The following is a 25,097-nucleotide window of genomic DNA, read 5'->3' as shown; positions in this document are numbered from 1 at the left end:
CCCTGCCCTTAACTGTCTAAAAATTTCCTGCATGCATAACAAGTTCCTATACTCCACATCATTTTAAGAGATGTGTTTGGGTCAAAACTCCTCTCCAAAGCACTAATCTTCAATGGACATATGATTGTTTAGTACCAGATGCCACTGGTGTTAAGTTACAGCAGTCTAAGAGATACTCACACGAGAGCCAGCACAGATTAGCCCACAGGATCAGAGTCATGATCAGAATAAAGGATATGTTTGGAGAGGAAGAAGGGACCTCTGCTCTACTCTACTCTGCTAATCTCATTGTACCCCCTCAGTCCCCCAAATCCACATCTTTCCACTCAATTAGAATAATAAATTATTATTAAGCCCCAACCACGTGTTCTACGATGACATGAATATAGAGACTGTCCCTACCCCAAAGAGTTTTTGATTTAAAAGACTATCATGGAAGAGGAAGTTAGCACTGGATGATCACAAGTAGGAGTTAAATTAAGACAGAGCAGAATGTTGCTTTTGCATTGAAAGTCTGTGGGTGTTTCTCCATCATTTAATGGCATCAAGGATGAGTTAACTTAATTTTTAGGAGCAGTCTTTTTTGGAGGGATGGTGGTTTTTTGATTTTTTTTTTAAATAATGACTTTTTATGGGAAATTTCCCCAATCCTGCAGCTGCTGCCACTGCCATTGTAAAAATTATTCTTATCAGAAAGGGTAAAACGTGCTACTTAGATGCTTGTGTTAACTCCCCTCTTTCAATCAGCTGGCGGGCATTAAAGTCAGTGGAGTTATGCCAATTTATCCGAGTTTAGGATTCAGGGTATATAAGGATATCCATGTGATACAATAATGATCCAAGGTTCTGTAGTGTAAGAATTGCCAACAATGATTACGTTACTTTACATTTGAGACAAATATAATCAACAAAAGAATAACTGACTAGTCTGAGTCTTTATTGACTGCACAATAATCTAGAGATTATAAAAGAACAATACTATGAATAATAAATGTACACAATCCCTATTCAAAATGCAATGGACCACTTGAGTTGAAGATTATTTAGTCAGCATCTTCTTGTACAGACAGCAAATACAAAAATTCAAAACATATAACTCTGGATTTTTTGGTTTTTATTAGCAAAGGAAATCATAGTATCTCCATAGTACTGGAATGCAATTGAGTGATTATGGCACTATTATTCTTCATTGGTCTATTTGAAGGATTATCTAACTTCCCTATAAGTGTCTTGCTCCTTCTAAAAATAATACATTAAATTGTTTCCTCTAAAGATGTTCTTAATATGCTGACAGAAATGATGGACGTAAAGCCGAGTTTAACTATGTAGAGTGTATTTATGGTTTCAATTTTTCTCCATTTAACCTCTTTAAAAAAAAGACATAGAAGTAGCCAGGATATGCTTAGTGTAAATGCTATCCCTAAGGCATAAGAACTGCTCTCTCTGTGCATCACGTGGGGCGCATGACACTCCAAAGGGGAAAACAAGAAAGCAGGAGCACAGCTTGACCCCTAACAGAGCAAACTGGGTGCACAAAGGAGAGTAAGCTGCACCCTCTGAAGTGTTACTTCCACTGTACATCTAGAACAGATCAGATCCGCAATGCCCCCAATGGAGGCCTGTGCATTAAAAGGTGTAATTGAGTCCTGCACAGGTATGACACACATTAGACACATACAAATAATTTAGTACACTAGGTACCAAGTAGAGTTAGTATATTAGGTATCGGAATTTTAGATGTGTAATTTTAGTATATTGGTGTAAATGGGTACTTCGCTGCTGTAAACAATCACATCATATACTCTAGCAAGTACACGCTATGGGCTCAATTAAATCCTGACTCAGGCAAAATTCCCATGTAGTTCAACATGAATTCCACCAGAGTGAGACTAGATTTGGGCAATATTAGTTAATTTACAAATTACTACTGGCACCTTTTCATCAAGAAAACACAACAACTCTCTCCCCTGCACTAAACTAACACTTGAATGTATGACCTTACCGTCAGTACGTTACAATACTAAAGACTGAAAAACCACATTATTGCTATAGCAGGATTTCCCTCCTCCCCCTCAATTCACTATACTTAATTGACATTTTACGAGATAGCAATTTAATTCTGAGCATTTGGGGCTATATTTAAGTCAGACTAAGTAAGTACAATATCAATGTTTTGAATGAGTGGCAAAATATATGTCTTAGTTTGCAGAACAAAGAATCAACTTTTGATCTCAGGTACACCAGGGTATAAAAGTAATGTACTATCATTCATTAATGCACCAAAAGACAAAGGACTGGTACATGTTTCTGTGCGTTTTTTTAAGAAGTATCTTATAGGATATGGAATTCTAACTCAAGAGCTCTTACAGTCTGTGCAAATGTTTGATGAAGAGAACCACAGCTGAACAAGCCAATATTTTAAATTCAATGGAGTATGGAAAATGCCAGAAGTTATTAATCATGTTACAAATTGATATCCACTTTGTCATGTTGATCTACACCTCCTTTCTTATCTCCAGGGGTTTTACTGATACCTGTGGTAGAAGTACACATTCCATTCATTATACAAATTGTGTTATCACATACTTCACTTTAACTTACTGCCAAAGCACAAAGTTAAAAAACCTCACATCACATACCTCCATTGACAAACGTACTATAAACTCATAATAATGAATATTATTTTATCTTTACCAATAGATGTTGTCTTACCTTTATCAAGTTAACCTGAAATGTCCCTTTCTCCTATTCAGCTTCCAGGAACAAAAGAAGTGAACTCCACCCTACGAACAAAGAAAAATTTAAAAGTGATTGGCACTGTGCTGAAAGTAGTAATTATATTACTACCATTAAAAAAAGACTCTGTACCAGGGTGTCAAGCGTATGGCCCACTGGCCAGATGCAGCCTACAGAACAGTTTCATCTGGATTCCCGCAAATCTTTGGGCTTGTCTGTACAACTCTGGAGTCTCCACTACATGTGTGTTGGGCTCTAGCTCCCTGGCTAGTCTGCAGTGATGTAGCCTCTGTTTGAAACAAGACCACATCATTGTGCTCTAAGGAACATTTCTGTCCACACAGAGGAATAAGGGGGAGTCCACACTGGAACGCTACAAATCACAAGGTGGTCATTAGGCCCACCATATGAAAATTGTTTGACACCCCCCTACACCACCATCCTGTAGTGTCTTCTTGTAGCCATGTAAAACTATAATGTCACCTGCAGGAGAATCTAAGGACTATGCATGGCTAGTTACACTAGAACTTCAGAGTTACAAACACCAGAGTTACGAACTGACCAGTCAACCACACACCTAATTTGGAACCGGAAGTACACAATCAGGCAGCAGGAGAGAGAAAAAAACAAAAAAACAAATGCAGTACAGTACTGTATTAAACATAAACTACGAAAACAGTAAAGGGAAAGCAGAATTTTCTTCTGCCTAATAAAGTTTCTAAGTATTAAGTCAATGTTCAGTTGTAAACTTTTGAAAGAACAACCATAACGTTTTGTTCAGTTACAAACATTTCAGAGTTATGAACAAGCTCTATTCCCAAGGTGTTAGTAACGCTGAAGTTTAACTGTAAATAGTCAGTACAGTATTTCAAATGTGACACCTGAGGACTAGCATTTGATAAAATGAAGCACATGGATGGCAAAATATTTAGCAATACTCTATCAATTATGGGAGGGAAATATTTACATTTTGCAATTTATGCTTATTATCTCATCTTCCAAGACAACTTGGCAGAATGCATGCATTGCAACTCATCCGGTATTCTTTGAATGGATGAGTGTTCCTTCATGCGTCAGCCCCCACAGGTCCAGAGTAAATCAGCACATATGTCATTGCATTAATTTCTATAGCACTGATAATTCACAAGGTTTACAAACCAAAGCCTTCTCTGGCTCCCATGATGGCAGAACCGCACAGACCTGACTGGGAGCTGGATCAGAAATGTATAGCAGCACAGATCGTCAGTCCCAAACAGCTGTTTGGTCATTATGTGCATACTTCTTAAGCTACAATTTGGTCCAAGATCTGTCTAGAGGGATACATACTACTTCCTCTCCAACTAATCACCAATAAAACACAGAGGCTGCTTCAGGACTACAGCCTCACAAGATAATTACGACAGAACATTACCGGTGCTTAATTTGTAATGAAAGAAGTGCCAGGGCTCACACAATTTCTTTTTTTACTTTCATGACCGACACAGCAAGCCCAGAGGTGCTGGGCTATGAACTGCCAAGTGGAGAAGTGCCGAGGCTTAGCCCTGGCAAGCCCTGGCACAAATTAAGCACTGATTATTACTGGAACTACTGTTGGCATTAGAGTAGAGCCAAGAGCCTAATCAGACCCTGGCCCCAAAAACACACAGTACATTGTATGAGGCAGTTAGTGCCCCCAAGAATGCACAAAAGACAAGGCAGTTAGTGCAACAAAGAGCATACAGTTTACATTGAGATTGGATGTGACATGGAAGTGTAACAAAATGGAGGGAGTTGCAGAAGGTGGCCAAAGGTAACAATGTAGTTACAGAGGCTCACTAAATCCGATTTTAAAAAAATGCAATGTAAATAAAACAGGAGATATTAATATCAACAGTCCCTGCTGGCTACCAGCCTAGCCATTATCAGTTGGCAGTTTACCATAGGCCTCCTGACAGAAGTAGGTCTTGAGAAAGGATCTGAAGAAGGATAGAGAAGTGGATATACAGATGCATTTGCGGACTAGTTGCCCTTTGTGTGTGGAGTCGTGAAAGAAAATGTGAAGTGGGAAAAATGAACAAATAAGCAATTTAGACTAGCATCATTGGCGAAGTTGAGTCAATGGCAAGACTAAAAAGGGGACGACATAGTCAGAGCCACAGGCCAGAAATATTTTAGTAGCAGCATTTTGAGAATGCACCTGAAATTGGTAACATGGATGTGAGGAAGTTCAAAATGGAGACGGAATTTCTGCACAAGAAAAAGAAAAAGGCTACATCTCAAAAATGTTACAGAGGAAGCAGAAGCAAGATCTGGATATGGCTTTGGATGCATGGGCTAAAGTGAGGACAAACTTGAAGAGAACACCCACGTTTATAGGCCTGAGTGGATGATAATGTTGTCAACAGTAACAGAGAGAAGGGAGGGGGAGGACAGGACAAGGAGGTAAGTTTTGGCCCTGCTAAATGTACTTTTCTGCAAGGGGTGTCAGAGGCAGGAGGAGTTGCAGGTGTGAATGGAGGGAGTCAGACCAGGAGAGGAAAGACAGATTTGAGAAGCATCAACATAAAGATGGTACATGGAGGCGTGTGAGCAATGAGATCACCTAAAGAAATACAGCAGAGAGATAGTAGGATGAAGCCAAGGATGGAGCCCTGCAGGTGCCACAGAGAAAGTGAAAGAGGGGAAGAGGATTCACTAAACAGAATTCTGAAGAACAGACACCAAAGTAGGAAGGAAATGAGGAAAGGAGGGACTCAAGAAAGTCAGAGGAAAATATTTTAAGAATGAGGGGGAAGGTCAACAGTATCAAAAGCCGCAGAGAGATCAAGGAAGATGAGAATGGAGAAGTGTCCTGAGAATGGATTAGAAGTCCGTAAAAAGGCTACTAAAGACCTCAGCAAGAGCAGTATCAGAGGACTGGAGAGAGAGTGAAAAACAGTTTGAAGAGTATCAAGGACAAAGTTGGAGAAGGATCGACCAGTCAATGAGTTTATAAATGAGAGGAGGGAGATGGAGTGGTAATTTCAGTGGGAGGGCAGGATGAAGGGAGGAGGGATTTTGGATGGAGAAACCAAAGCATGCTTGTATTCTGAGGAGAAGCATCTTGATGAGAGCATGAGGGTATGGAGAAAAGGGAAGTAGAATATGGCGGAAAGAGAGGTCATGAGGGGCAGTAAAACCAAGGTTTTTACTTCTTTTGATTCATATAACTGTTTCCTGAACCACTACAGTATTGCCTTAGAAGCTGACATCACTCATTTAGCCTCTCTAAACCCTTTCACAATGCCCACTGCTTATCTTATCTGAAGTAGTGCTGCACACATCAACATACATTCAAAGCCTGGGGATTGGTTCTCCCTCATTTCCGCCCCAAACATCAACCAAATATTTATCACCTCCTTCATAATATTGAAACAGCCAGCACTACCACAAAAGACATGGAAAGAAGTGGCTTTCTGATAATCACTTGATTCAAACAGCATGTCCTTGGTTTTAAAACTGCGTGTTTTGAAGTCTGAGTTTATCAGTTGGGCACCCAGCAGCTGTTCTATTACATTGTTCAGAAGAAGAAATTAACTTTGTCAGAGTCGGGGGCTGGGAGAGCAAAGGAGAAAAATCTAGCTAACATCTTTGGTTATAAAATATCTGACACCATCATCATCTTTATACAGAAATTCTGAAGTGTTGCAACTGGTTTATAGCCCATACAGCTAATCCTCAGTGCCCCGTGACTGGTTTCCATACCCTACTTTATGTAATTTAAAGAAAAACACCACCCATTTGGCTCATGACAGCGATCTGAAACTTAAATGAAAAAACCTTCTTTTCATTAAGTGGAGAGAATAAACTGCTGAAATGAGTTTGAAAGGTTTTTTCTTTTTTAATTAATACAGTCACCCACTGATGGCAAGTGTATCTTGCTAGAAAGTGACCTCATTTTGTGATTGTAGCAGTCTGGTAGGCCTGTATTTGAGGCTGTAAAATAGCTTCCAGCCTCTCTTAACAATCAGAAGAATAACTAATGACCTACATTTTTAAAACTTACTAGAAGTTTTGTGTGCCTTGATGTTGGGGTGTTGAACCTAACTAAAGGGCCTGATTTTCAGAATAGGTGTTCAACACTTTCTGAAAAGAAAAAAAGAAAAAAAAAAATCAAGACTTAGCAAGACTTTCAAGTTTGGCACCAACACCCCAGCCCCTTATGAAAATTTAGGCCTAACATGCTGAAACATCTAGGTTTATTATTATTAAACTGCCACAGCTTTTACAGTTGTATTTAGATTTATTCACTCTGTGAACATTTCACATCGTAAGTGTGTTAGCTGGTTTTAAAACAAATTTGTAACACATACCTTAAAAAGGAACCTTCAGCAGCACCAACAAAGCCTTCTCATGCTGGAAAAGCTCCATTAACATCTCCTTTGCAGCTTCTCACAAACTCTCTCCCAGTGTCACTTAGTCTCTCCCCACTACTGAGCTTGTGTGTATCTTGCAACATGATCTAAACACTGTCCAATCCAGGCTCTGGTGAACCAATGAAATGAATTCCATATCTTCTTGAGAACACTTGGCTGAGTCCCCCATGATTATACAAAGGATCACTCTCACAATCATCTCAACAGAGAGGATCCAAATCATTTAGGGCTATGACCCTACGAGTTACAAGTTAAGAAGAAGGTAACTGAAGGTGCAACACCTTTAGGACAAAACAACACTTTGTAAGAGTATAATAAAAACAATATATGGTAGATTAGAGTTTTCAGTTTGTAAGGGAAACTACTGCTCTTTGGGCTGAACAGTAACCTCCAATGCTCAATAAAGATCTCAACTCCAATAAGTATAATATGCGTGCCCTGGGCCAAACGTACCTTTTCATGGAAAACTTGCAAAACAACGGGGTAGAAGAACAGCAGTACTCCCAAAAATCCCATGAGATCCAACTCAGTTACTGCTGCATTCTGACCTCAGCCAGGAGTGGGCAGCAGCTACTCAGAAGAGACAGAAGGTGCAAACTTCAAGTTACACAGAGCCTGCTCCCAATTCTACAGATATTTGCAGTGAAGGTCTTTAGGCAGTCACTCCACACTGTTTCCCTACTCCCTCCTACCAGCACAGCTCACCAAGCAGTCATGGATCTCCCTGCATGCAGGTGTTCTTGCATACCATGCCCCTCCCCCCCAGAAAAGAAGGCAGAAGACATGGAGCTGAAGTTATTGTTTACATTACCAGTGTAATTTCCATAGATTTCTCTGGAGGAATTTAAACTGAGTTACTCAGGAGGCATAATGCCTGGAGAGCAACAGCTCCCCAGCTTCACCTTCCTCACATGGGACTCCAGTCATGTGTTAGTCATGCACAATGTGTCTCCACAGGCTCATGAGGAGCAGGAAATTTGCAACACAAATTACAATGCCCCTCCCCCGTTTCCACAGTTCCTGGGATCTTCCTGCACCTTCCTTTGCTCCCCTCAGCAGTGCAGAATTCAGCAACTGGCATGATGCATGTATACATTAGAAGAGAACATACACAATGGACACACTGTTATGGGGGGGCGTGTTTCAAGATTTAAGAAATTATATCACAACACATAAGTGGTGGGACTAAGCAGACTACGAGTTAGCTCTGAAGTCATCTCTATGAGCACAAATAAATCCACTGTGAACACTCAATCTATTGTGTGTTTCTTTAAACAACACCGGTTCAGCTATTTATCTTCAAACAAATACAGTTGAAACTTGTTTTCCACCTAAAAAAAATACAAACCTTGGCAGCAGAGCATTGGAAGGGAATGAAAACTATAGATTGTTCTTCTTGATACAGGCTGGTGATTTTAAAGAGTGTTGAAATAAAAAGTTTTATATGAAGTGAGGGTTCAGACGCACTGTTTCATCACTTTCAAAGTTAATTAGATCAAAATGGATTCCTCAAGCAGAATTTATCCCAACTATATTAGCATAAAATTATGTGAACAATTATGTATATACTGCAAAAATCAAGATAGACGAGAGCAGTGGCTTTATTGTGTTATCTTTCTTTCCCCTGACACCGGGTATTCCAGATAGGGGCTTTCAAAATAGGTAGCTTTTAAAGAATGTATACATTTTTATTTTATTGTGTAGTCCCCCACTACTGTCCCTATCACACTCTATGTAGGAAAATCTGTCAAGAACGTGCATTTTTGATTTTGGTAAGATTCTTGTTGTCAGGTACCTCACGTAAGTATTTAGGTCAAGATGCATACATTTCACCCTGGATTTCACAAATGGATCAGGTGGATGCTAAAGGAACACTCCTTCACTCCCTCTACTCCTCCAAAAGCCAAACAACTCAGAGAAGAAGCAATGTTTCTATGCACAGAAAGGGCAGCACAATGTATGTTGTGCTTTACTGATCATTTTATTTTAGTAGACTGTTGTTGGGTTCTGGCAGCCACATTTCAGGCCAGTATCATCAGTACATAACGTACAGAGAAGGGTTTGTATGACCACAGTGGAAGAAGCTAAAGAGGTCACTGGCTATAAGAACTTGAGCTAAATTCAATCACTATTTATTGTAAATTGCATATAAAACACTCACATTCCTGAGTGTTTTATATGCAATTTATCATTCCCTTAAATCTCCCCTGAAGAACAGAGACAGAAACTTAAAATTTAACACTGGCTAACAGAGTCTAGGGCCTAGTGTAAACTGACACAGGTACACCAAAAAGTTGGAAAAAAACATACTTAATCGTTAAAATGTTCTGTTTCAAAAGATAAGGAAGCTAATTTCTGCCACAGGTTAATATTTATTGTGTATTTAATTTGCAATATTTTTCAGTGCAGTTGAATAGTATTTTCATGATTTTCTTACTCCATTTTTCACAACATGTCTTCCAAAAGGATTCCATCCATTTAAAAAGCATGCATTGCAAGGCAGCCTACAGGACCAAAGACTCTTCAGCTAATAACAGAAAGTTATCAGGCCTTCAAGGCAAATGCTGAGGAAGAGGCAAAGCTTGGAATCATTACAGAGATAGCTTTAAAATAATTAAACAAGTTATTTGGAATCAGTAGTACTTAGTCTATTGAGAAAATGAATAGAATCCGTCAGGAAACTTCTTGAAGTGAGGCAAAGTACAGAAAAGTCCTACAACATAAGTAAGATGAAATTTCATTGATGTCGCTTTTGCAAGGCAAAGAGACTTTGTCCTTCTTGAGAAGTTTTGTAAGAAAAAATAACTATATGTATACAAATACTTAGCATGTGGATTTCTGTGGGGTCACGTTATCTTTCAGAAAAGCGTAACTCACTTTTTAAACAGCAGTTTGGATACTGGTTCTTTCTAGGACACAAAGCTATGATGATTTGAATACTTTGTGAATGGTCAGCATGTGTGTGTTCTCCTAGAGAAAGGAAAAAATTATATTCTGCGCAGGAACTGAAGCAGACAAGTGCTTCTAATTAAGGACCAACAAGCTGCTTCAGTTAAAGAATTTCAGCTGAAACTGAATCAATGCATTCATTCCTGTGAGATTAGCTATTCTCACAGGAAGGACAATGAGATTTCACCATGCTATGGTGCAACCTGGGGCACACACTTCAGAGCACCTTTTTAAGTTTTAAAGTGGCAGAACCAGGCCCACTGAGAGAAACCTGGGGCCCTTGTACATCTTGCTCGCTGAGGCCTGCCCCTCCCATTTCACTTTATTTACATAGATGTTAGATCCGGGGGGAGGGAGGCCCTGAGTTCTGGATCCCAGTACAACTGCCCCCGCCTTCACTCCCAAGGCAGATCAGAGGGTCCCAGGATTATGTGATTCTGGAATATGTAGGTACTAAAATTAACAGCGGATTTTCGGGGAAGAGGAAAGTACTTCTGTGGGTGAAGCTTCCCCCAGCCCTTCTCTCTCTTTCTCACTCACACTATTTTTCTGTATTACTCTACTCCATTCAGGCACTCACAAACTGAGCCTTTTCTGATCTCAACTGAATTTCATTTCCCCCTCACCGGATTAGTGTGATAAGTACCCATTTTAAAACATCCAATATGAAATATGAACCTTTTGTTTTCAACTGAAATCCGCTGCAAATAAGAGCTCAGACTGCTTTGTAGAATAATAAAATACAATACTCTCTAATACAAGAGAAGAAAGATTTAGAACTGGGGAAAAACAAAGGCATCTCAGACAGTGTGTAATAACTGCAGTTGTTTTTTTTTTTTTTAATGGCAAATGTAATTTCATTTTTAAGAACTACTTAAGTTGTAATGTGTGATTCTATATTGAATAGTGACTCTTTAAATGGCACTGTAAGAATCCATGTTTATTTTATTTCATGGTAATTCCAAGATCATCTTTGCAAATAAGATGACTAGGGTTTCCCCCCACCCGAACTGCAATACATACAAATCCTTGGATACAGGTCAAGCAGTGTTCTTTTGGTTTAGTGCATCTCATAAACAGTAGCTCTGGGCCACTTAGGATGAATGAAAAGTCTGATGAATATGCATCTGAGGTGTAATCACCTGTATACCTAAATTCTCCATTTGGAATTTACACTAGTTAAAATCCTGTTCATGATGCATAAATCAGAACAGAATCTAGCTGTGTTGTCTCTGAGTAATATTATGTATCATATCTGATTACTTTAGTGAAATACACTTAAACTAACCACATAAGATTATGAATACTAAGAGGCAGTAGACTGGAAAAAATATCAACTACCTATTTACCCAGACCCCCATTTATGACTATTAGGATGCATGACCAATTCAGGGAAAAAGAAAAAGCCAAAGGAAAAGGAGAGGGGAAAACAGCTTTAAACAGTTAGATACAAAACGGCTTAATTAGAGCTACAGATGATTGTCCCATCCACATTTAAAGTGCCCGCTACCAAACACAAGCATTTTGGCAAAGGGCCTTTTAAAAAGAAAAAAGAAAAAAAAAAGGTGAACCCAAATAGAATAATTCAATGATGGCTAGACAGCCAAAAGGGATAATTGTGCTAATTAATGCTAGAAAAAGGAACAATGCTCTTAACATTCTACGGGCCAGAGATTTGTGTGGAAGAAATCCTGTGATTGGCCTGAATACTCTGGCATTTTAAGTGTCAGGAGATCTCCACAGCATTGGTGAGACCGCACTGAGAGAGTGTAGCAAAACTGCTTCAGGATGCTAGGACTTGGGACATGACGAAGAAAGAGAAATTTCATGATTGATGTGGGAAGACATGACTGCGGTTTGGACGGAAACCTTGATAGGAAAATGGAGAGACATCTCTTCCAGATGATATGATGAGGGTCTAAAGGACCAAATTATGACTCCATTTAGCCACACGTCTGATTAACAGGTCTGAATGGCCTGAAATCTCAAAGGAAATGATAAATACAAAAATGAATGATCAACTTTTCTCACGGGTCCATCAGCTTCAAAGATCTCAGTACGCCAAAGAGTCTCTGACCTAGTCTTTGACAAAGACTTTTGACTTTCTCAAAACCCTAGAGAAAAACATTCCACAGTGCAGCAGAGACTCAAGAGCAGGAAAGGCATATGCTCCTGGTTCATTCACAAACATTGGAACTAGAGTTCTTCCTAGAGTGAGGGTGAAACAACAATCCCAGGGAAGCAGCTGAAGGCTTTGGGAAATCAATTTATCAGCTTCTATACAGCTGGATTTACTTTGTGTGGGTTTGTGCAAAGAGGTTTGGGTTCTGATGTAGTTTGTCCCAAAGCAAGAGCCACGGCTGGGACATCTACATGAGGAGACAGCAATGAAATCAGTACCTTCAAGACCAAGGGGACACAATGATACAAGAAAGACCTCAATCTCTCCTGATTTTCTAGGGCATCTTCACTAGCAGAGGATGGAGCACTGCATATTGGTTTCTGTGTATTGCTTCCTGCACTTTAACAGACTATTGGACCTTCTGCTGGGCAGTTAAGACCAGAATGCTCTTATTCTGGAAAGAAGAACACCTATCTGCTGGCCCACAGACTCAGATCCTGTTGGACATAAGAGGAAAAAAGTGCTAGTAAGAGCAAAGAGAACAGCAACATCCAGAGTGCTACAAGTCTTCAATCTGCAGTTGTTACAGGGACAGAAAAACGGGGAGGGTTGGTACCAATCTGGTCTTCAGGGGCTGAATTTAGATACTAAGGAAGAAATTTTCATTAAAATGCCTATATAATCAAAGAGGATGTGGCTATTTCCTCTAAGAGCTCGGGAATGGCAAGTGAATATTTACATGAGAAAGTGATTTTATTCATTTTAGTTAATGTATCTGATTTTTTGAAATAACTTTTTCTTCTTTCCTAACTTTAGAAGAAACAACTGACTACAAGATCGAAATCTAGTTTCACCAGACTATAAAACTTGAAACACACACACATACACACAATTACCTTACAGTAAGTAGGCTCCTCAAGATGGTTTCTTGCAGGTACAATCCCAATTGCTGGTCAAAAATTCCAATCTCATGTGCATGAGGCACATTTGCACCAAAAGTGGAATGCACGTGGGCAAAGACTCAAAGAGCCACCATAAATTCCCCCCCTCACCCAACCCTTAGAGTTAAGCCTCTCTAACCTAGTGACACCAGTTTTACATAAGTATTCCCCTGCATAAAAAGTATCTCAATAGGAATAACTTCTTTGCTTAAGTCTCCTTGAACTAATTATTGACACAGTGGGCCAAGACTGCATTATACTTATTTAAAAAAATACACAGTTTTCCGAAAAAGCAAGCTCCCCAAATCATTTCCAGATCAGCCTCTGTATGTGCAGAAACCCTTTTCATTAAAAGAATAAGATTAAAGGAACAGTTAAATATGTTGACCCAGCTATCAATTTACATGACAGCTACAACAGGAAAGAAATCATAACTTAAAAGGGGGGTGGAAAGCAACAATGTAACGAAAGTGTTAGCAGCTCACTTAGACTTTGGCCTGTTTGTGAATAATTAGAAAAATCTAAATGGATTGAACATAGTATCAAGAGCTAGAATTACAGTTCCTTTCACTCTGATGTATTGAAAAATAAGAAGTTAAAAAATCCAGCATAATAATTAAAACAATCACAAAATGCCTCCCTCTTTTTCTAATTTACAGCACCTTAAATTACTACCACCAATTTAAATAGGAGCAGAGGCTTTTTAGTTGCTTCTTTCATGTTTAATCCATCATCTGTTTCAGTATCTTGTTTTAGAACTAACCAGCTCACCACCTACTGCACATCATCTGCTGCACTTTCCACATCTGAGGAAAAACAAGAAAGAACCTTTTTCTCATACTATGTATCCAAACTGCTATTTTGATCCATCACCTGCTACATGAGAATCAGAAGGCACATCATCATCACATATGCCCAGACTTCATCAGCTTGAATCAAAAGAATTAAAAAGGAGTTCTCTAATATGGCTACTTGTAATAGGGTCATCTGCCACCCAAGCACCCCGTTGCAGTTAGAGGTCATACTGCAGCACCCCATCTGTTTTCCTCTCTTCAGGGTCCCATAAGAACTGTAGGCTATTGTATTTAAAACATTCCCCTTCCAGGGTCCAGTTCATTCAGTCCTCAGAGTCAACACATTGGTCCTCCAAGCCCCAGCCCCACTTCAGTGTCTCTTTCTCCCTTAGGTAGGGAGTCATTCCCCTACCCTCCTTTCCAGAGCTGGGTCCCAATTCAATCACCACTTTTCAGGTTTTACCTGGCTGGATGGAGCAGAGTCTTCAGGCTCTTCCTCCCTCTTGCCTTAGCAGGCTTCTCCCAGCCCTCCCAGCTGGGGCAATTCATCTACTTTTCCCTGCCTTTCCTCAGTCCCTGCCACAATTTCCTAAGCTTCACCCCTCTCTTCAGCTTCCTGCTGCCCTTTATTGGGGAATCAGCTATCCTCCATCAGACCCTATTGTAACAGAAAGTAATTTTTGGATTGAGCCCTACTGAGAGAGACAAACATACCTCTCCTCCTACCATTAAAGGTTTATTTTGGGGTTTGAAGGTTCCTGAATGTTAAGGGCTCCAGAGAAAATAATGATAATTACAAGTCAATTAAAATATATTGAAATTGTTCATAGTTTGGGAAGGTTTAGAATCAAGTGTTATCCCACTAAAGTTTTTCATGGGCATGAGCAGTGTATAATATTTCAGCTAAACAATCTGGGGTCAAAAGCTCAATACATGTTTGCAGCTCTTGCTCGTCAGACAAAGGTTACAAAAAATGACCTATGCAAAACTTCCTGCCTCCTGATGTTTTTTTGCCAGTCTCCATTCCAAAGGTTTTCCATATAGCTGGAATTCTGCCCATGATCTCCATATCCCCGAAGAAATACTCTTTCCAGATGAGTTCCCCAGAACAGAGCTGTGTTTCTTAGAAGGCAAAGGGATATTTATAAAAAGTACAACATCCTGAATGTTGCACCAGTTGGCTAATATATAATTATTCTATAATTTGACATGAAAGTCTGGTAGCCATTTACAAACATTATGAAGAGGCACCAATGTTCAAACTCTAAGGCTGTTGGATGCTACAGGGTGAACATTTAATATTTTCAAATAAAGGGGGTTCTCTGTTAGATTTCTTCTTCATTTTGTCTCAGTTCAGATTTTAATTTTTTAAATAAAATCTATGTTAATTTAAAACCTTTGAAGTTTAATCCAAGCTTTTTTTTAAAATGTGACATTCTAATGCCCTCTAATAAACATGCAGAATGGTCCAATAATAGAGTAGTTCCTTTTCTAGATGTTTTATTATATTTGTTGATGTTAATGATTTGCTAGTTTTATTCCCTTTCAAATACAACCTACTTGTTTCTCAAAGTTCTTTAGAAAAAGCACTCAACTGACCTCAGGCATTAGTCTGAAAAATGCATTTTGACACAAAGATGAAAGGAAAGATAATTTAGTATATTATTTACCAATTGAAGGGTCACACCTCAGTACATGCAGCTGTGCCCATAAGCTCACATCCATCCCACTGTAGCTCAACCACACAGATACACACCCTTCAGCAAAGTAACACCCCTCTGAATGAAAAATGCTGTTTAGTTTTGCTCAGGTTCCAATCTTACTGATCTCTCTTTATACATACGCTACTTCTCAAATCACCTAATCTATGCTTTGTATAAGTAAAACTGCATAGTACACAAATGGCAAAACCAGGATTTCTTAAAATGAAGTTTTATAATATTAAACTCAAATTATAAACAAAACAAAGGGATGCAACTTTGTGCCCTCACGTTGCACAGCCATACATCCTGTTAATGCAGATGGGTTCTAATCAAGCATGTATATCAAGAGAAGATTATTTTTTCAAAACAATGTAACTATAATTGAAATAGAAGTGTTGTATCTGAAGAGTTGATTTACACAAATTAATATTAGAAAACTACATTTTAAGGGGAGATTGTCAAAGGGATGAGTGGGTTTCAGAGGAAATGGATTTAAATCACCATTTTAAATCATGATTTTAATCAGCAAGCAGGAAATCTTCATTTAAATAATCTTATTTTGCATTTGTACTTTTTAGTTATTTTTCTAAAGAAAGGTTCTCTCTCATTGTGTGGAAACCATCAAAACACACTGATATGGAACCAAATATAGCCTTTGCCTAAATTTAGTACTTCTTTTTTATTATACAGGCTCTGTTTCCTTTGTGCTGCCCTGACACCAATGCCAGCTGGTGGATTTAAAACCTAAGTCAGGGGCGCACACACAAAATTTGGGCCTACAAGGGTTGTCAAATAGAATTCTGATCTCTTAATTCCCAGTCCTTTGTCTTAACCACCAAACCATTATTGGTCTTATGTCTAGATGACAGGAAACACAACTGGAAATTGGGAGTCCTACACTGACTCAATGTGTGAGACTGGGTAAGTCACTCAGCTTCCTCATGCCTCAATTTTCCCAATGTTACTATATCTGCCTTACTGGGGTATTGTGAAGCTTTGTCAGCTACTTAATGATCTTAAAAGCTTTTTGAGATCTTTAGACAGAAGGTGTGCTATAAACTGTACGTATTTTTAAACAAGAGAGAGTGTGCGCTTTTCTAGATGGGGGAGATTAAAAACTAAAAAAAGTTACATGCTACTCAAAAATCACTAGTGAGTATATTTAGTCGGCATTTGCTAAGATTTTAACATAGTTCAATGAAGGTCTGCCCCTTTGTCACTTCATTGCACACACTCTCTTCTCAGGAGCTGATGTGCAAATGCTGCTTTCAGTAAAAGTAACATGAGAATGATTGTAAATGCCTCACTGAAAGTCACACAGCAGAAACTACTTTAACATCTGCAATACTAAAAAAAAATCCACTGCCTTTGAGAAGAACCCACCTGCTTACCTCCATGTTAGGCTCTCATGACAATTTTAGCTGAATTCTGAAGGTTTTCTTCAAATTCTAAGCTTTCATTAAAAAAGTGAAGATTCTATCTTTTTCTGAGAATGCAGGCAATCATTCAATATTTCTTCTTCACAAATCAAATCTGTTAATTTTTCTGTCAGATTCAGCTAACAATAAAGTGCCACTACTAGAAGGTAATGCATTAAGTATATGTTGACTATTCTCTGCCAGGGCAATGTTAAGAAAACAAAACCAGAAACATTTGGAGTCTATTGAGCTTTACACTTTTTTCTTTAATTACCTTACATTTCACCATTCATGTTGTTTTATTAATTTTTGCATTTCACTCAACTTGGACAATGAAAATAGATTAGTGAGTTTCAATTTTGTTTATTTTGTAGCCACTTGGAGATTCCAGCTCTCATGGTCTCACACAATACCCTAAAGTCTGGGTGAAAATGCTGCAGGGCAATGTCTAAAAAAATAAACTGATTTCATGGAAAACCATAGAAACAGTTCTATTATTTTCTGAAAGTAAGTAAAAAAAAATCCCAGCTACTACCCTTTTTGTTTTGCTTTAAATAGAATCAACTTTGGGGGCTAAACTTTCTGGCAGCATCACTTTAATATATATCCTTATTTAACAGTTTACATAACATAGCAACCTATAAACGTCATTTCTTTCTGAAAGGCAAACTTCAGTAAGTAAGTGAGAATTATAAATGAAAAAATGATGGTATTAAATTTTGTCTGTGTTTGAGTGTATAGAGAAATCCTATACATTAAACGTAAGGTAACAGTAGCTTAAACTAATTCCGTTAATATCTGTGAATAAGCTTTTCATTTGGCCATTTTCACATCCTGTAATTATTGCAGAGGAAACACAGGTTACGGGTTCAACTAGCGCTTAAAATGTGTAATTACATCTACTAGACTTACCCTAAGGGTAAAAACTTCATGACCTAAAATACAAGGCACCAAATTCCTCTTACACATGCTGTGGAGTCTAATGTTTCAATGGATATTTTGATTATTGTTAATATTCAAGAATCAGTCATCTTCAAACAAAAGATGCAGAAATTAAACCCACATGTCAAGATTTCACACAGGCTAACAATGTTATTTATCTGTAATAAATGATTAAAACAGTATCATGAATATATTTGCTCAAATCCATTCAGAGACAACATCTTGAAAATGTATCAATACCTGTAAATTCCTCCATGTGTAGTACTCGAAATAACATTTTAAAAACAGCCAATGGGTGGGTAGGTATTTTGAAAAATTCTAAATTTGTGTCAGGTCTCTACCTTTGATTTCAAGTAAATTGTAATTGTACTAAGATCACAACTTTTCTTCACCTTACCCCCAGAAAATCCAGTAAAAGTTTCAGTTTTCCAACATCTCATTTCACAAAAACTAACAAAGAAAGAAACAAAAAATTAGGACCACAGGGATTCCACTTATATGGACAGGCATAGGAACATGTAAGCATCATGCACTTAACCAGACTATCCACTAATTTGAATTTGAAGTCAGACAGTTTTGCAGTGGGCTTTGGTTTATAGCAATAGGCTCAGCAACTGCCATCTCTGTTTATCAAATGTCCACCACAGGTTAACATAACACCAGTTCTCCGAGTTTTATGTATGTATTCATCTGCAGACAGTACACAGGGGAAGATAGCTCACAGGCTATATGCCACAATTTGGTACACATTTAGCTAAATTATGCACTTAAGAAATATGCACTTCCAAAGGGATCACATAAGATCCAATGGGGACAGACTGGAGCCAAGTGAGTGCGATGCAATAAATAGAATTTGAATGTAAATGGAGTGGTTTTCTGGCTATACCAAAAGAAGGACAGGAGACATTTGACATGGGTTTAATGAGGCTACAACTTTATTAGTCGATGTCTAGGACTACCAGGCAGATAACAGTGTACAGTTCGGGTAACCCCATGTTTTTCCGTAATTACCCGAGGGCTTCAACCAGTTCCCCCTCTTTTTCCATCCAGGTCCCTCCAGCAAATCCCTTTCCGGGACCTTGCCATCCACCCCTCCCCGTAGGAGGGTTAAGGTGGGCTATAAGAATGTGTGGTTGGCTCCCTGCCTTACCAATCATAGATGTCCCCAGCCGCCCCCCCCCCATTTGTTCCTTTAATGAACACCTCTTTTCAAGTCCTTTTCCAAGCCATTTATCTGGTCACTGTATACCTCTCCTATGGAGTACCTGCACTGAACATCCACCGTACACTTAAATAATGAGTTGAGACATATGGCCTACCACCCATCATGCCACGCATGAACAAATCCCTTCCTGAAACCCATTGTGGGGAAGGTGAAAATAAAACCCAACTGCACCCAAGCCAATATGGTGGTAAGGGAAAAATTCCTTCCCAGCCCCCCTAAAAAAAAATGCCCACAGCAGGTGTTGACCAAACCTGGTATTTTACCACCTAAAGGGGAAGGAGGGTGGGTCCTGCTTCAGCCTTGGTCCGTGTAAAAGGGAGGCTTCAGGCACAGAGTTGCCCCTTTTAAACCCTGCATCTCTAGGGGATGAGTCAGGGACCACGCTGACCCTTTTGCAGCAGTTTCCATCTCCAGCCATAAAGCACTGTTCCCTTCATTTGGCCAGCCAGCCAAATAACCCGCACTTAAAGGTGAAGGGCGACAGAGTCTAATATCATGGTCTTATATAATAAAAGCCTAATCCTGCAAATCTTATCCAGACATCTTCCCATCAAATATAGAGTGCATTGTATTAATTGCCAGAGGACTCACATTTTAATTTTTTTTGTTAAATTTCAACTTCAAGTCAAGATAATTTATAATAGCTGGGTTACAAAAGACATGAGTAAAGGGTTGCTTTTTTACTGTTCCTTAGATTAACAGGGCTCTGATTTTGCTTGATTCAAGGCCTATAGAACTCCCATTAAATTGATGCTCAATATCAGTGGGATTTTTTCCCTGAGCAAGGCTTGCAGGAGCCTACTCAAAGGATGTACACAGAAATACAACTTCACTTCTCACTGAAAACGGTTCACCTGAGAGAAATTACTCAGCAAGTTCCAACGTTTTTCAAAAAGTGATATATAACATTCCAAAAAACCATTAAAAGAACATTACAATTACAAAATAAAGCACTCAAAAATTAGTAAATGCCAGAATTAAAGCTGTCTATGCAGCCTGAATTCAGAGAATGGATGGATAGATGGATGGATAGATAGATGATGCATTATGATACTCTTGCACAGTATTACATGGGAAATCTTCAGCAGAGCCAGGAAGAGAACATGGAACAGAAGCCAGTTCTCCTATGTCCAAGTTCAGTTCCTTAAACAATAAGCCCCCTTTTCTTCTTGCAGTCTTCTGCTTTATTCCCTGTCCATCCTGTGTGCTGAATGAGGCCTGGGTCCTGTACAACAGATAGTATATGATCACGTTATCTAAAGACTTTATGATAAGACCTACAGAAGGCAGCTGAATTAAGGCTGCATAACATTTCAATTTGGCCTATTAGAAAGAGAATTTCAGACTCCAAACTTAGATGATCATGGGTATGGTTCAAGCGTTTAGGTTAAGCTCAGTTTCTAATTTATTTACTCTTAAAGCATTCGGTTTACGTTTAGAAAAATAATGCCTGAATATAAAACCAACTAGAGGGTTTTGGATTGTGGATGACCACCACATTGATTTATTGGGCTCTATTTCACGATTGAAATCTTTTAAAAGTAAACTGTATATGAAATATCTTCCAAGGACAGTTGACAGAATTTATCTTCCTTTAAGGAAAATGGATCTTGAAACCTAAAAAGGTTGACAGAGGCCCTAATGTTTAGGTGCTCCTCATTTCACTAGCTTTTACAAGTTTTAACCATTTCTCCCAATTTTCTCTTGTCCTGGCAATTTTTCTTACAAGTTGCATTTACATCTCACTCATCATCAAGGATACCGAATTGAATCTTGAAGGCATTTGCCAAGAAAGTCAAGATCTAACTTATATGCTACATCAAATAATGCAAGAATGTTTTCTGCTTCAAACATTGCTGCTAAACATCCACACTGAACATCAACAGTGAAACAGTCAATATCCTTAAGGGATTCATCAAGCTGTGTAGGGACTTAGGTTGCTCAAAGTTTCAGTTCTAAGAATGATTCCCCACTCATTATTATTTACGCTGATGATATTTGAGGAAAAATAGACATAGCAAATTGTTCCTTTAAAAATTCTGATATCAGGAAATGTTGTCCATCAGCTCATAAAGCAGCAGATATCTTCAAGGTCTCCTTGACCTATGTAGCATTATGGGACAATCTTTACACAAGGACAAACTGTTCTCAAACAATTCCTCCAATGTACAAGGCACTGATCTTTTCGTCAACACTTGGCATGCAGGTCTTCTTGTTCTACTTCTTTTTTCCTGAATAAACTATTTATTATGGACAGAATCCCAGGGCAGTGAGGCAGCACAGGATCCTGTTCCAAACTTGAGTCTGGCTTTTTGGATCCCCCTTTCAAATCTTTAATATCAGAGTGACTGGGAATGTATAGTGACTTTTTGCACCTGTGATCCTCTGGTTTTGGCAGTAAAACTGATCTTAATTTGTGACATATGAAGATGCCTATTGCCTTCCGCAGAGTCATGTGCTACCGACTGACAATATGAGTTCCACCGGTAGCAAAAGCAAGTGTAAGCAAAACTGTTGTTTAGACAGACGGGAACACAATGTTGGAGGAGATCTCTTCCCCTGACCTCTATTTTAATACCAGTGACTTTCTGTGCATTACACATGAATGGAAGCAAATTATTGTTACTGAATACTTTGAAAAGTCCACAGTTAGCATTAGACTGATTGGTTTTCCCTTCCAAGTCAGAAAAGAGGAATTCTTTGGCCATATTGGAAAGCTGCAGAGGGTCAGCCAAAGTCCAGCTAGTTGTTGTCAACTACTAAAGCATATTAACTTATATTCTTGCCAAAAGACCATACAATTAACACACCTCTCCTTCTGAAAGCAAGATGCATACAAAGGAAAAGATGCGTATGCAGAATCAGAACTGGACCTACAAATGCCCAACATCTGATCTCGTACAGCATGCAAAATTTTTTACCAGAAATAAATGGCCTTAAATTAAAAAAGGAGAAGAAAATGAAAAAGTTTTCCTGTTTACAAACTATACATAATCAAAATATTGTTTGGTAGATTTATTTGAAGGAGGGATCAGGGGTGGAAGACATTGCCGCAGCATATTAAGGTCTCAAATGAAGCTCATTCGAAACTATTGGAAAATATACTTCATAGTTTAGAAACAAATCTACAACACTGCTATCAAAACGTAATGGTCTAGCTTGTTAAAATAAAATTGTTGAAAAGAGGGAAAAAATATCAGCAAATATTTTCACAAAATGTCTTCCAGTCTTCAGCCAGCTCTAATTAATATCTGCTTACCAAAAAGAAACCCTTTATGCTATTCTTTGGCAGCAAATAAGGCTCTGATCCTGCAAACACTTAAGTCCATACATAACTTTACTTGCATGTCCTTCCATTGAAGTCAATGGGACTACTCACATGAAGGAAGCTATATGCCTGTTTAAGCATTTGCAGGATTGGAGCCAAAACCAGTATCCAAAAATCTACCATATGTTATTTCTGACACAATGTAAATCAGGCCTCCAGTTGGAGTTCAATGCCTGTTTGTAACCTATAAAGCACTAACTAGCTCAGAACGTGCCTATTTGAAAGACTCCTACCCCATGTGACTGCCAGAGTTATGATGAGCAGGGGTGCTTAAATTGGAGCTCCCTTGGTTAACACAAGAGGGAGCTGATGGCAAGCCATTCTCCATGAGGGAGAAGAGTTCTCCTTTGGTTTTATAGATACTGCTACCATGACTTTCTTTTGTTATATGGAAGAACAAAGTTCCTTGATATACCTTGGGTGGTTTTTTTTTTTTTTAAATATGGCACATCTGGAAGGTGGAACAAGTCAGAGAATGTATTCATTATTTATATACTGCCACAAATTGTAATGGCACTTCACAGAACTTTGAAATCCTGAACTAACACAGGAATGTCACCAAATTATTAATATATTTCCAGTAGCTCCAATTGTCATTATCCTCCAGTACATGGTTGTAATCCAGGAATCCCTTGGTGACAACTGCCAGAGGGCACAGGGGATGCACAAAGTTTACAGGGATCCCCTGGGTCAGATATCTGCATAATCGTTCACTGTAGCGTGGCATGTGAGGTTTACTGAGAGCCAGGAGACCACAGGTCATGACAATCATTGCAAAATGTATGTACAGATAATATTTAAGGAATTATGCATCTATACTGAAAATTATGTTCTGAAGGTCTTGGAGTTAAAGCACGTCACCAAGAGGTGTCGTACCTTGGAGACGAACCTTTCAAACAGGAGGTAACTGATACTTATCCACCTGTCTGGCCATTTGTGTATTGCGTGACTCACACTGTATCCCTATTTGCAGGCTGAGCCAGCTGCCAATTGAAAGATTGCAAAATCTACAAGAGAGGAAATCTACAGGAAGAAACAGCGCAGGGCAGGGGGTGTCCTTTTTATGAATAAAGACAAAGGATTGGTCTGATATAACTTGGAGTGCAAAGAGATGCACTGGATCCTTCACTCAGTAGGCAAACTAATAGCATGCATGTCAGCCAGCCTGGCTGTAAAGTGCTGCAGGGATTTTGGGTGGGCAATACTCTGCTAGATATGAGAGTACCTTGTAAATTAAGTCTAGGCTCTAGAATGTGTGTTATGATTTTATTATGTACGTAATAATTTGTTCCCAATATTTCTGCTTACGACTACTTGAATCTCTATGGTTTGTAAAAGAAATCTAAAATTGATTTCACTTTTAACAAATCTATCTACTGTGTGTTAAGTGGAGTGTGATCCGAGGTGGAATGGGTAAGCTAGGCCATCCTGTTTCTTTGGAGGCAGTGAATCTGTGAATGCTTCGAGTGTCCAGTGTACTAGGGGCTGGCCACTCCAGGGAGATGCTCAGAGGGCTCAAGTGTGCTAATCACTAATGCACAGATTGACAGTGGGTCCTGTGAGGCCTAGTGAGAAGTGCCAGTGGGGTGCTGGAGCTGACCCATGGCAGGCACAGACAAGACTTCCTCACACTAAGGGCAGGTGGTAGCAAGGTGCCTCACAACTCTGGGTACCCCCAGGAAACCTCACAGTGGTTCTCTTCATTTACATGCAACACTCTAGCTGAATAAAGAACAAAAAAAAAATGTCTCCTGTCATTTGTGCAAGCAGTGTATAAAAGAAAGAAAATAAATATCTGCAAGTGAAATATACAAATGTTATCCTACTTCTAACTACTGTAATTAGAAAAAAAGAAACACTTTGTTCAGTAATTACATGCAGATGTTTGCGCCGTTGGTAACTTGAACTTTTCTACAATTAGTCTTCACAACAGGTCTTCTCCAAGATACCTTAATTTCATTGGGATTCCACAGGAAAGCACAGACCACCCTCTCTGATCTGAAAGAAGAACCCAACTCTACCGAGCTAGAGTCCGCCTCCAAATGAATAACAGGTTATCCTTGTCATAAGCCCTCTTCCCTGATCTAGAACTCTACAATACAGTGTTATGTGCCTCGTTACTGTAGCAACTCCTGATGCAAGTTCTAGAATATCTTTGGGCCGTGGAAACTAGTTAAGTCGCAGTGTTTTGGGAATGCATACCTTAAGCAGGAAATACAGAAACCTGTTAAACCTGTTCAAGTTAATTTTACCTTAAATCCCCTATCACAAATAAAGGATTGCTAGCAGCATATTTAATTTCTTACAGCACAGATTTTTTTAATGAAAAAATACAAAACCAGTAGTTCTTCAGATCTGTTCTGTCCCATGTACACAAATAAAATAGATTTTGCAAGTTAATTGAGTAAGATCTGTAAGCTAATATTTATGAACAAACAGAAATATCTGAAATCTTCTCATATTTCATTTTTCAGAGGAGAACTGTGATGGAAGGCATTACCTGTAATTTTGTTCATGGCAGAATATGCAAGACTACACTATAGAG

At 38.8% G+C, this 25,097-nt stretch overlaps 1 protein-coding gene across 6 annotated transcripts in view; it reads right to left on the bottom strand.

Annotated features, from left to right (window-relative positions):
- The window catches only part of BMPR1B (bone morphogenetic protein receptor type 1B), a 349,709-nt gene that overhangs the window by 274,892 nt on the left and 49,720 nt on the right, over positions 1-25,097 (bottom strand). For all 6 annotated transcript variants that reach the window (XM_007063008.4, XM_043545434.1, XM_043545433.1 and 3 more), the window contains exon 2: positions 2,713-2,783. The gene's annotated coding sequence lies outside the window, so the exon portion shown is untranslated. The remainder of the gene's footprint in view (positions 1-2,712; positions 2,784-25,097) is intronic.

The sequence above is a fragment of the Chelonia mydas genome, chromosome 4, assembly GCF_015237465.2.
Source record: "Chelonia mydas isolate rCheMyd1 chromosome 4, rCheMyd1.pri.v2, whole genome shotgun sequence".
In the NCBI taxonomy this organism is placed as follows: domain Eukaryota; kingdom Metazoa; phylum Chordata; order Testudines; family Cheloniidae; genus Chelonia; species Chelonia mydas.
This window is presented reverse-complemented; position numbering and strand designations above follow the sequence as displayed.